The 13609-nt window shown below is 44.3% G+C and overlaps 1 protein-coding gene across 2 annotated transcripts in view; it reads left to right on the top strand.

Moving 5' to 3' along the window:
• The window catches only part of PTH1R (parathyroid hormone 1 receptor), an 857857-nt gene that overhangs the window by 52304 nt on the left and 791944 nt on the right, over nucleotides 1–13609 (top strand). The gene's annotated exons all lie outside the window — the stretch shown is intronic.

Here is a 13609-nt window from a genome sequence, read left to right as displayed (position 1 = left end):
CTGTACACAAGTTTAAAGGCACAAGGATTTTTTCAAGTGACTGAGTGCATCGAGATGGAATTTCTTGTGATGATCACAGCATAGACAATGGCAGAAAAAATATGCTATGACTGCACCTTGCAAAAAGCAAAATACATAGTCCGAAATTGATGCTTATTCTACTCTAAATGCTTTTAGAATGTTTCTGTCTGCATTGTGAATTTGGGGTGTTTAAGAACGGACTAAATCAGTGACTCACCCCCTGTCTGAAATTAACCTTTAATGAGCCTAGCAATTATTTGTAGAATTCCAGAAATACTTATTATTTGTTTTTCCTATTCTTTCTTATTTAGGGTCACTGCTCAATGTGTTACACTTATGGGAAGAGGGCTGAACAAGAAAGCCAGGCACCCAGAAACCAAGAGCCACATGGTGCTAGCCACATCCTAGGATCTTTCATTAAAAACATTTTTTTAAAAGAAAACTTTTTTTGCACATTTTATGTTGTAGTGCTAGCAAGGGAGGCCACAGGGGTAGCAAGGGAGAACTCAGGGGTCGCAGTTGCCCCTATTGCTGGCTGTGCAATTGAAGTCCCTCCTGACTTGTGCTGCCCCAGAACAGTACCTCTAAATTCACCTTTCCATTCAAAGAAATGTAGCAAACTTAGCACAGCGCCATGCAGTAGTTCTAATTCGAGTTTTCGGCAGTACCACATTGCCTCTCATGCTGCCTGCATCTATATTTTATATCCACTGCTATATTTTAACACAGTCTGGACTGTGGCATATGACTCACTGTGACTCACAAGAAGTTATTCTGAGAAAAGTATATATATTGGGAGGACTTGCATTTCCTACTTTCCTTGAAGATATATTTAAATAAAACGTAAAAAAACAGTGTTTTTTTTTTGGAACTATAGTTTATTAAAATAAATATTTAAATGTATGGGCCAGTGATCAACTGGGGTTTACTCACCACCATTCTAGGGAGCAATTCCCCATATGCGCTCATAAGGCAGACATAGCTTTCAAATAGTAGTTATGGTGTCTTCTGAGAAAAATTAGCTTTCCCAAATTTTAAACGATTGTGGCGGGCAATCTTTAAATCTGCTTTGATGAAGCCAAAGGCTATAATGTTACTAGAAACTTTGTGACATATATATTAAGATGTTTGGAGGCATGAGGAACACAACTAAAGGTTATTTGATGTGTGTCAAGTAGGCTTTTCTAAAGGAGGCTAGACACATCTATCGAGAAATAGCTCTCCGTTTCTATCAAGATATGCAGTTAATTAAAGCCTCTGCACACGTGAATATTTTGTATATATTGCTGCCACCTTTGATATGACATATGGGATAATTGTTAAGAATCCTACGGCTCCCTCACTAAAAGCCTCCCTAAAGTAAACTCCTACGTGGCCAGAGGAAGGCAGGAACTCTCTGATCCTAACCCAGAGGGTGGTGTACTGTTGGAGGATCCCCTGGACGGAGACAAGGCCCAGGAAGTAATGAGATTCTGTGGGATGAGACACAATATTTTTCCTCTGACGGGCATGTTCTTGCCACTGTGACAGAGGAAGTTATGACTTATTGTCATTTCAATATCTCTCAAGCTCCAGTTAAAACTAAAGTGTTAAAACCTAAGGTTGTAACACCAAGCCCTATTACACCCAAATACAGAACCCTTTTTATGCCTAACATCACATGTCCTCCTCAATATCAAAGTACACTACACGGTATGGTGAAAGTGTTGCCTTCTCTACCACATCTCCCTCTAGTAGACATAAAACTGATAAACTTTGACAAATTGAACTACAAGTCCCACAATACCATAGGGACTGAGACGAAGAAAAGGGCTGAAGAGGCATGTAGAAGTAGAGGCCAGGCAATCATGCCTGACCTCCTTTGCCAAGGTCAGGCAATTAAAATGAATAGCCCGGGGAAGGGATTCACCCTGGACAAGTGAAGATAATCACTGGTTGTCTACTATTTGCTCATTTATGTTGTTGGACATGTTCTTTATATGTTTTGTTGTTTAGTGTGAGGGCCAGTCTGTTTCTGTTAGGAGTGAAGACCTTAGTTGTTAGACTATGTAAGGAACTCCCTGATAGAGTAGGTTTTGTGAGGATGTATTTGCATTATTTTCTATTATTAAAATGTTTAACACGGAGAACTATACAAGCAGTTGTCCACCTTGCATTACTGATCCCTCACATAATGTACCACCTACCAAAATTCATAAGGATATTGCAAGTCACTGTGAGTTCTGTGACCAAAGAGGAACAAGACTAAATTCACTAAACTCTGAGGTGACTTAGAGTATCATTTGCATGGACTGTATGGGTAATACAGTCACGTCCTTCCATACCTGGCCTCTTGTGTAATGAAATGTAACAGATCTTCCAGTTGTTGATACAGATAATCAACATACATTCTGTAAAAATAATGTTTTTAAAAACACTAGCATAGTTTGTATTGTATTGAGTTGAAGAAAAATAGTTTCAGCAGTTTCATAAAATTCAACAGAAACCGTTTAAAATAAATGATAATATGAAGATAGATTCTTGCTCTCCTGTGTTAAAATCCACAGTCCCAAAAATATTAAATATTTTAGAAGAACGGAATTTATAAAGTTAGTGACAGGTTTCATTGAGTGTTGTAGTAACAGATGGAATTCTACTCTCTGCTGAAGGTATTCTTTACTATCGACGGGAAGAGTTATGTCAACTAGCCTCTCAAATGAACATTATAAGTAGTTCTCAGATTTTGGGGAAAATCAGGATGGAGTGAACAGGTCATGGTTTCCACACGTTTGGTGGTAAACCTATACTCTGTAAGTGGGGTGGTTTCAACAAGTGGGGCATGTTGCAGGGACCTATAAAATACTGACAAAGGCTGGCATGAAACCAAGGTGTTAGGAAAGGGAAGTACCTTTTTTCTGAACGTTGGGACACATACTCATTTATGCTGACAATGTACTTTTTTTGTTTTGTTTAAACGTGTGCTCCTGTTTGTTACATGTCAATTCGCTGGCATGGAAAGGCACCTGCTTGCCTTGGCATAGTGTCTTTAAGTAAGGACCTGTCCGAATTAATTGTCTGGTTGGACAATTGATTATTCCATCTGGATTCTGATGGAGAGACACTGACAGAGTTGTATCTGATTGCTGGGCCCATCTCTCTCATTTAAATTTAAGGGGGTCCCAGCATGGTCCAAGGGAAGGTCAAAACTTTGCTTTCTTTCACCTGTCTGCAAAAAAACGATGAGAACCGAAACAGTGAATGCTTGCCTGTCCAAGCAGATATTTGGAATGTTGGACCTATTTTAAAGTGATGTGAACTTTGTGGCAGAACATTTCTCTGCTCGGCTCTGGCAATGCCCAGGGCATAGCAAAATACTCCTACCCCAACTCTCTGGGCAACACAATGCAGAGGATCTTGCTGGAACAATGGGAACTATCAACAAATTCAAGTAAAAGTTTTGCTTTGTGACTCATCTGAGAGCAATGGTATTGTCCAAGCCTACTGGAAATCCATGATGACTGTTAAACATTTTATGTTATGATTCAGGCCCAGCTATGCTCAGTATAATTCACCCACTTAAATTAATTTGTAGCTGCTGTTGAGAGGCAGATGAATATGTCATTCATAGCTTCTGCCCCTCCCCTATCCCAGTATTGCACAGGTGAGAAACGTTACTCGCTAAGGCAACCATACCATCCTTATTGCAGGCAGGCACAGCAGAAGACGGACACAATCTATTTCTGAAGATAGCACTAATAAACCAAACCAATGTTACAACTATTAATGTGCATCCACTAGAAATGAATCAAATATGTTTTCAACATTAAGAAAGCAAACACTCGGTAACACGTCCATTTATACATGAAAAATATTAACATAGCAACCACAAGAGATGAAGAATACTAACATAAGCAATGCATAGGCTGAATGCCACACAATCAACACACACATATAGCTCACTAAGATAGAAATGCAACAGTACTGAGCCGTCATCTTTTCCAAAATGGAAGCGACAGCATGCTTCTGAGTAAATGAAAGGCATCAAGGCTTCACAAGAACTCAAAATGCTGAAATAACAAAACACAGATCGATGTAGAGCTCAGGCAGGAGCTGACAACCACAGACAAGGTTACTGCAAATTAAGGGAGGGTCAGAATGTTCCAGTGAAAGCACGAGATAGTAATTCCCATGATGTAAGAAGGATACTCCCCAGTTAAAGTTTTACAAGAGAACCACCAGTCCTTGTACGCCAGGCGCAGGATAATTACAAGCCCAAAGACCCCATGGGGAATTGCTCAATAATGACTCCAGTGGTAAGAGAAACTATAACACTTGCAACAATATTAGCTAAAATCCGAAAAAATGCAGAGTGAAATCATTCCAAACACGGTCCCATCCCACGTGACCCATAATTGAAGAACACTGTCTATTCATTAGTAGTGGACCCAGATAAGACACCTGTCTCACTCCTCACACATATCCCCAGACAGGAGACGCCGTGCAAAGCCAAATACAAAGTGATCTTCCTGGCTCATGAAATGAGGGATGGTATTTTCTTTCTTTGACAGGAAAGCAGTCCATGGACTCCTCTCCCCCTACTCCTGTCTGGCTCATGTCTGGACGACCTGTCAGTTGTCCAAGGTTGGTCATTAGAAGTCAACCAATCAGAACCCCTGATGTTAGGCCAGGCATCATGTATTATTCCAACCAATAGCTAATTTTAGAGATTTTGTCTTTTTACTGTCATCAATTTAGAGGTTGTCTCAAGAGGATCCATCAGACAAGCATTACCCAATGATAAACATAACCCCTATAGAATGTATATGTAGTCACCACTATTAACCAATCCCTCTACCCCGAAGGTTTTGGTAACTTAGATTACAGTATGATGTCAGTTATGATGTATATTGATTATAAAACCTGTTGTTTTGATAAGCACGCTTATAGTGACGACAATGTAATGTGTGTATGCTGCCCCTGTTTTATTTTGACAATAAAAAAGCTAGGGTTTGCCCTGCACTTTTTCCATTTCTGGTATGGAGTCTGCTGTTATCTGGCTCAGAACCTCTGTGTAATTTTGGGACCTTCCAAGCTGTCTTAACACTGCTTTCCAAAAGGGACCTATGCAACCCACAGCATTACTCCCACAACCTTATACAAAATAAAAGTGTAGGAAGAAGTTGAAACTTGCACTTTCAGTGCACTGCACAGGACGTTGCCTTAAAGAGCAGGCACATCTATTTTGGGGGTTCTATTGTTCATGGGAGGGGCTGCGGCGATGAGGTCTGTGGGGAGTGGTGCAGGCCAGTAGGGAACATAGTTCCACTACTTCTTTTCGTACACTTCGATCACTGCTTTAGGATCAGTTCTTCACCACCCACTCGGCCTGCAGCTACATAAACATACACCTGAACTCTACATCACTTGATGGTGTTAATCTTTATCTTTTCCCTTTTCTGTTGGCTCCCTACTCACCTGCAAGGCATATGTTCACCTATTCCATGATTTCTATATGGTCTCTCTCCTGCATTCTTGTTCTTCCTCACATCCCATGTAAACCCCCTGCTGTTCTGCCTCATATTCTTCTATTCTGATTTCTCCGGTTCTTGTCTGCTCACCACACTGTCTCACCTCCCCCCCTCCCCTGTTCGGTTTCTCTTGCTCCTCCTCCCTTCTTTTCTTCCCTCTTTCCTGTTCCCTCTCCCTCTATCACCTGCCACTCAATGCTCGCTCTCCTCTTTCCATCTTGTTCAAATCCCATTCTTAATACAACAGAAGTGATGTTATGGGGCTAATCATGGTCACGCGCCCTCTGTAAGCATTACTAGCAATGAGATTATCAGGCAATGACCTGGGGGTCCAACAACCCTGGCTGTTGAGGGGGCAGAGGCTAGAGAGCCACCTTCCTAACCGAAGAGTTTGGTGTTGAATCCACAGAGAAGGCATTACACACAGCCTGGATGCTCTTCATGCTCCATTATACCCTAAAACAGCAAACATGCCTCTGACCATGAGAGTTCCTTGCACTGTTCCCTCCGCAGCTGTCAAGTGTTGCCATGCTGTAGGATGGATATGCCCTAGCCTAGACATAGTGCCTATTCTACCAAGTAGTGGAGGCCACAACACGGACAACATGAAAGGCTCTTCTGATGTCATTAACTACAGCTCTGAGGAACCTTCACTATTGGCAAGTCTGGCTAGTGTTGTTTGGAGCTGTAGCCTAAAACATCTGGACAACCAAAGGTTGCAGATCCCTATTCTAGGATAACATGCCTCCATATAAGACTATGGATGGCTACTTTAGGAGGTATAATCGGACAGTGGCAAATTCAGCCAATGGCTAAAGAAATGCAAACATGGAGTTGCAGTTTATATTAGAATGTTAAGACAATTTCTAAGTTTGGAGATCAATATACCACATGATCCCAGCAAAGAATGTGGATGTGGGGTAGCAATTACCTTATTAATTATCACTGTTTTAAAACTAACATGACAACCTGCGGTACCTATTGGGCCTGATCTACAATGACACAATCCCACTGAAAAATGTTTTGTAAATTTGGCTCATTGAGTTTTAAGATAAGCACATGGCAAAAAAGAGCAGGAAGTTGTTATCAGAAAACATGTTTTGTAATGATATTAAATATGAATTGAGAATGATTTATTTATTTGTTGTTGATTTGTAAAGTGCTAGATAGCATAAAGCAGGTCACTTCGCTTTATGGTACTCAATTACTATTTTATAGACCAACATATATTTTGATATGGGATAAGTATGCGTAGATTGCCTAGAAATGATTAATTGATCAATTAAGTGGGCAAAAGTACATTTGAAAAAAAAATGAAAACACTTTCTCCAACCATGTTGATGAATTACCATACCAACTATATAGTATGTAAAGAAAGTTAATGTGGGGAAAACGAAAAAAAAAAAAAGGTAAAAACAGGAGGAAGAAAAGGAAAGTAGTTGGTTAAAGGGGTAGTGCCCAAGAGGGTAAAAATGGGAGGAAGGAAAAGAAAGTGGAGGGTGAGGGATCAGATATTGCTAAAAACCCACTGGCTCAATCATGCCTAACATGGGCACACTTTTGCACAGACCATCTGTGATACTCCTTCTGTAGCGCTAAGATACCAGTATGGGTGATAGTGCTCTTCATAAACGCCGCCCCACCATACACCCCCCCCCCCCCGTCCCCAATACACAAGGGGCTGCTCAAAGGGAGTATGAGTATTACTTAAAAATCAAAGTTTTCAGTCTTTTCATTAATTCCAAAAGCAATGTGTTCCTTGGCGCTGGTTTGGGTTTTGGAATGCTTAGCTACTTGTCGAACATTTGTGAAAGCTTTTTTCAGGCCCCGCGAAGGTGTTATTACGCTCTTCCTGGTAATGGTGATATTTAAGAGGCCTCTCCTACTAAGAGAACTCGATTTCCTGGGAGACCAGTTTGCATAGTTTCAGAACCCAGATTGGGTGGGTTCCCCGCGCCTATTTGGAGCTCCAGATGTGTGTGCACTCACATGGCAAGACGTCGTGTGGTTCTTTGATTGGACCAGATGCTTCAGTTACTTTGGAGATGAAGTACCGGCCATTTGCAGTCCCCTTCGAAAGGCTCCTTTATTTGAGCTGGTAAACGCCAGTGCAGGGACGACATATCCCAGCTTCTAAAGCGAAATGCTGATTTAAAATGACACTTCATGTTTGCAGGAATAACAAATGCAGTTCATTACCAGTAATACGTCTACTTATGCCGATTTCAAGGGCAAACATTGTCTTAAACTGTTTAATGAACACCTTTTTTGTAAATAAGCATTTTTCTCCTTTAGGCTATGTCATGGTGTCCAACTTTACAAAATGATTTCACAGGACACAGAAGAGGAGGTGGTACATCCGAAGCAGTCTGCAGTATGCACGTCATTTTCACACACACCTAACCCCTGTATCCAATTGTTTGCTAATATTAGTGACACATGTCATTTCAATACATGTGCTGCACAAAATATATACCAAAACACTGTAGGACCGTTAAGCATAGGGCCACTTACCTTTCAGTGTTCACACCTGGGCAGTCCCGGGATTTCTGAGGCCCTTTGGATCAAAAGACATGCAAACCTCCCTGTTTGCATAAGTATTGACTTAACCAGAAGTGGTGTCACATAAAAGAGTTGGACAAGGAGTCGCATCTGTTTTGGCACTCTAGGTCATCAATTTCCACAAGTTAGTTTATATTGATGTCAATCCAACTCCCAACAACCTTGGTGATTTGGCACTCCCACAACCATGTTTATTTTTCTCTTTTTTAAAAAGGTTTTATTTTTTATTTTTCATTTGCATCTCTACATATTAATTAACCCCTTCTTTTTAAGTTTCTGGGACCTGATTCCAGTCTCTGTTCTACCAGGTGGTTGGGTCAAGTATATGTCAGGTTATGTTATGTGTGATGACTTGCCTTTTCTGGCAAGGGTGTGAAAGCTCTGGCTTTTTTTGATTTGTTTTCAGTAGCACAATGGTACAGGCAATGCCAACTCTGAAAGGGAACTCTGCCAAGCAGATTCCCCTTTCATAAGCTCCATGCCATAAGCATAGTGTGTACTTGTGCCTTACTGCATCAGTGTCCTAATTCGAAGCTCCTGCTCTACCAGTGGCACAGAGCAGGCTCAGAGGCCACAGGCACCATCTTGACAATTTCAGTGACACTCAGGACTCTGCAGAGCAGGGAATGCATTTAAAATATGCACCTCTGCTCCATAAATGTCATAACCCTGAAGATGTCCAGGTGGCACATATAACTGTATATATATAAGCTATACCTGAGTCAGGGCAAGGCAGCCAGCATCTTTCGGGGTTATTGCAGCCACAATGAAGGTGTCAGCCGGTGTCCCCAGTTCAGCTGTGGAAGGATTATGTGTATTCCTCCCAGACAAGGCCCATCCCTGTTCACTGACAGGACTAGCCTTGGGGGATTGCTTCTCTGTGTTCCTTTGTAAGGGTTCTTCCAGGACAGCCACTCCACAGGACACTGGCCTGCTAGCTGAAACCCAGAGGCACGCCCATTAACAGAGAGCCAGGCTTCACACCAGGGTGGTGCATTTCTAAAGGACCTTTGATCCTATTGAAAAAGGGAGGGGTGGGGCTAAGACAGCCAGTTAGGGGTCTGTACAGATGGTGCTGCTTTTTGATCCTCTCTGACTCTCTTTGCTGTCCCCAACACTTCCTCTGGAGCAAAGCACTTCATAAGGGCAACGTCTGCTAGTTTCATGAGCAGGTATTGGACCCTTAAGGCACGCTAGCTTTAGTCCAATTACCTGGGGTCTTTCGCCTATTAAATAAGGGGTCTCCACCACTTCTTTGAATCATCTGGACTCATCCTGAACCACCCTGAAGATTTCATTGGACCCCGCTGAGAGAGCAGTGATTTTTAAAGTCCTCCTGTTATGGGGTGAAGGCAGAGGTTCCAAGGGTAGAAGCAAGATATGGTCCCTAATCATCCCCAGGGACCATTGGGGGTGAACACTGCTGCTGGATCAGAAGTCTGCCTCTCTGCCAGCCAGCTGGTGCGTAGGACCTCACTGTGCTGCAGGTCCCCTAAAGGTGTGTGTCAGCCTCCCCCTTTTTTGGTAGCCCGAGAACAGACTGGCATTGGCCCTAGAGACCATGGAGTAGGACTCATAGCACCTGGAAGTCAGAACAGCCGAGAACCCTGTTGTGGGCGATTACCCACGCTGAACTGTGATTTGAGCTCAACGTGCCACTGAGAGATATGGCAAGACCTGTTCATGCTGCTGTTTGGTGTCCATTGTTCTCCGGAACCACCATCCATGGTTTGAGTTTGTTCACTACCGCACTCAGCTAGCAATAGAGAGTTGTTGCCTTGGCTCGAACTATGAAGTACAGCTGCATTGCCTTGCTCGAGTCACCATCTGAAACACCAGCATCTTCGCTGGCGCTTCTGTGAGTTGATCCACCCGACTCTGGTGTTCCTCGAACTGCCACACCCACATCGAAATGGGTCGCCCGCACATCTTGGTACCAACTCACCCACCGAAGCAGCCCTGGTAACCACCTGATGTGAACAGCTCGAGTAGATGCTTCGAGACCACAGCTCCCCTTCTATTCGACCCAGCCTCGACACCTGTTTGCTGCTGGACCACCACGCCTGCCACACCTGCAACCCAAGCACACATCGCGGCTGATGCCGAGAAACCTGATTCGATGCAGTCAAACCTACAAGACATTGGCAGAAGGTATTTTGAATGATATCTGCCCCTTGGCCCATCTTTGGGCTCTAAACACTGGCTAGGTCATTGTTATCCCTTCTTGCATCTTCGAAAAATATCCTTTTGAATATTGTGGTCTTTTGAAAGTCTTTTATCCTCTTATCTCATCACTTAGAGTACTGCATCTATTCTACCTGTGCATATCCTGCGTTTCCTCTACAGGGGTTTGTTTGTACAGTGTTTTCTAGTTAGTTAGAATGGTACATGTTATGTCTAATTAAAGCCTTATATTTTTGTATAGAACCATGATTGGACATTGATTTATTGTGGACTGTTATACTTTGCTGTTTGGGTTGCTACTGAACCGCACTCACACCCCTCTTATGAGTATAGCCTTACTTGGCCCATATTACCACAAAAGGCAAAGGAGGTATATCGCTTGACTGTGCCTGGTTTACTTGTATAATTGTGTTGGCTCTTGATTTGTAGAAGTGTGAGGGCCGAGTGGGTGTTTTAGCCTCTACTCGTCCTTGTACTCCTGCAGGGAAAAAGGGAATGTGTCACAATGTGATGCTTCGTTATGTCATTCTGCATTAACATCTAATGTTAAAGCAGTTTGAAGCACCCATAAGATGGAGGACCCCAAAAGAGCCAAATAAATAACACACACGAGTGACACTCATTTATAACAAGTTGCGTGTCCCTCCTCATGTGCCATTTCTCCGTATCTGTACTCTAATACAACCGTTTTGGCTTATAGGTGTGGTGCAAGCACCACACAATAGCCCAAACTAAAAAAGGCATCAAAACAACCCAAGTACACTTGGAAATGTAGTCTGCTAGGGAGACTCTACACCCCTGTTATGACCTAAGGTTCAAATGATGCCCTCTATTAACACAATACTGTAACGGCAGCCCAGGCCAATAAGGACACGCAGGGCTGGATTATGCAGATTCATTCCAAGAACTCATCCTACAAAATGTCCTGCCTGACACACCACTATTACCCTAGCAATGAAGTTCTTACTAGGCCTCATGATATCCTGGGAAGGGGACAGTGCTGCTGAGCAGCAGCAGATGCAGTCATAGAACTCTGGCGCCCCGTGAGGCTCAATGAATCCTACAAACTATCCTTAGTTGAACCTGCTCGCAGAGGCTCCAAAAGCCATAATTATGCTGTGGGAGGTGCCAGGGACCACCTGTAGCACTCCTGGTGCAGTATGAGGCTGGGAAGTGGGGGAAGAGGCGACCACAGTCGCAGCCGGCAGAGGACTTGGAGTTGTGGCTGCCATACTGCTGGAGGACCAGGACCATTGTGAGCCTGTCCGTCACTCTGTTGCTCCTCGGGGCGATCGTTGGTGAGATAGGTGGCAGGGAGGGAGATGCAGGCTGGTGGGCCGCAGTGGTGGTGTTGGCTGCCAATGGCCACAGGAGGTGCAGCACTGAGGTAAGCTTGGGCTCGGCGGGGTGTAAGTGCGTCGCGGACCATCCTTTATTGGAGTACCCAGGCGGCGGGCGGGGGAGGGGGGCGCTGCGGGAACAAGGAATATGGCAAGCCAGCCACGTGTATGGTAGGCGCAGTACACGGGGATCCTTCCCCCCCTATGAGCGGGTCTGTCTCCCAGGCCTGGGGAGACCCGACTGCAGAAAATGAAATTTCCCGGGCGGCACAGTGGTGGAGGGAGAGTGCGTCTGGATCTATGAGCCCAGTGAGACCAACGGAGGAGGTGCCTGAACACAACAGGGGTGTGCTCACAAAGCGCTGGGGGCCCCTGTGACAATCGAGGTCAGTGGGAGTGGTGAATCTTGGCTGCTGGAGACCAATGCGTGGGACAGACCCCCTGCCTGTTTGGAGGGCTGGCCTCCTTTCCCCCGGAGCTGAAGTGGCCTGATCACAGGTGCTTATATACTACATCGAGACAAGGGCCTCTTAGACAACTGGCCCTAGTGAAGGCATCAGTGGGCAGCTGTGCAGAGGTGCAAGGCAGTGGGCCCTAGTGCAGAAGTCAGCAGGAGCATCAGCAGGGACTCCCTGGAAACTAACACAAGGGTGGCAGAAGGTACCTGTGGGCAGCGCTCACTTGGCCTGGATTGCGGACAAGGAAGGGAGGCCTGGCAATGGAGGCTTGACAGTGGGGGAGAGAGGCGCTGCCACAACAACTGCTTTCCCCTGCAGGTGGAGAGGAGCCCTGTGTGGGTCAAGTGTCACAAGGGGACCGGCGCAGGCCACTGCGAGGTAGGAGGACTGCTTGCAGAGGGTGGGTGGGTGACTGGGGTGCACCCTGCTGGGCGAAAGAGCAAAAGCAAGAACACGCAGTGAACTCCCTTTTACAGATGGCTAGGGCGACTGGCCCGATCACTTAAAATATTTCTTTATTAAACTGAGGCTCCTGGTCTGTGGCCAGCAGCATATGGCTCTTTGTTTCTGGAGTGGCTGTTTTTCTGATAGCTATAACTGGTAAGATAGTTCAGTGGGTTGAGCGCTTGCTGCTGCAATGTGTGTGTGATCTGCAATGTGTGTTTTGAGTGCTCGCTGCTGCAATGAGTTTGGACTCCCGGCAAGTTTAACTTAGCCTTTTATCTTTCTGAGGTTGATAAATGAGTACCAACCCTGTTGGGTGATATTGTATGTATATTTTTCTGTATGAAGCAATTAATCGTAAGTGCTACATAATAACACTTCCTTATCATTTGGCCTTGGACGTCTGCGTGCATTCACTGTAATTTGGTAATATGGGCCTATACACGCTGATATTAATGATGCATGTGGTGATCCATTCTTGTATAAATGTATATCACTTTACAGTGATTTTGTAACCATATTTTTTGAAGTGTACTTAGAAACAATGCTATGTGATGCCACTTTCTGTTTTGTCAAAGGGTGAAAGGCTGTCTTCATTCGCTTCCCGTGATGTCAGTTTTGGGTGGGGTCAAATGACATCACTTCCTGTGATGTCACCAGAGCTCAAGGGTCGTGTAATGTCACTTCCGCTACCCCTGGTATTTTGGTGAAATGGCGTCCCTGATCTTTGCGTCTGCTTCTAATGCCAGGATAACTGTTACTAATGCTAATAGTATCATTAGGGTTAATATGACTACATCTAGTATCACCCCCACGGTACTATTGCCACTACTCAACTCATGGTCCCCGTTATTGTACTCAGAGTACTGCTACTGAGGATTTCATGTCTATTACAATGTCATGTCCCCATTAAGGATCTGCCACAGACTTCTGTTGTAGGGGCAGAAGTGGCGTGCAACTTGCCTTGTCCCCTGGAATTCCCAGCAGCGTTGGCCTCGTTCCAAAGGACTGGGTCTGAACACTGTATGTTCTTGTTCCTATGAACACAATGGGTCGCCCCAACCCCCCTGACCCCCCTGAGAGCTAACAAAGT

This window comes from Ambystoma mexicanum, chromosome 2q (assembly GCF_040938575.1).
Source record: "Ambystoma mexicanum isolate Mex_15411 chromosome 2q, UKY_AmexF1_1, whole genome shotgun sequence".
Taxonomy (NCBI): domain Eukaryota; kingdom Metazoa; phylum Chordata; class Amphibia; order Caudata; family Ambystomatidae; genus Ambystoma; species Ambystoma mexicanum.
Note: the sequence above shows the minus strand (reverse complement) of the source record. Positions and strands in the feature narration are given on the sequence as shown.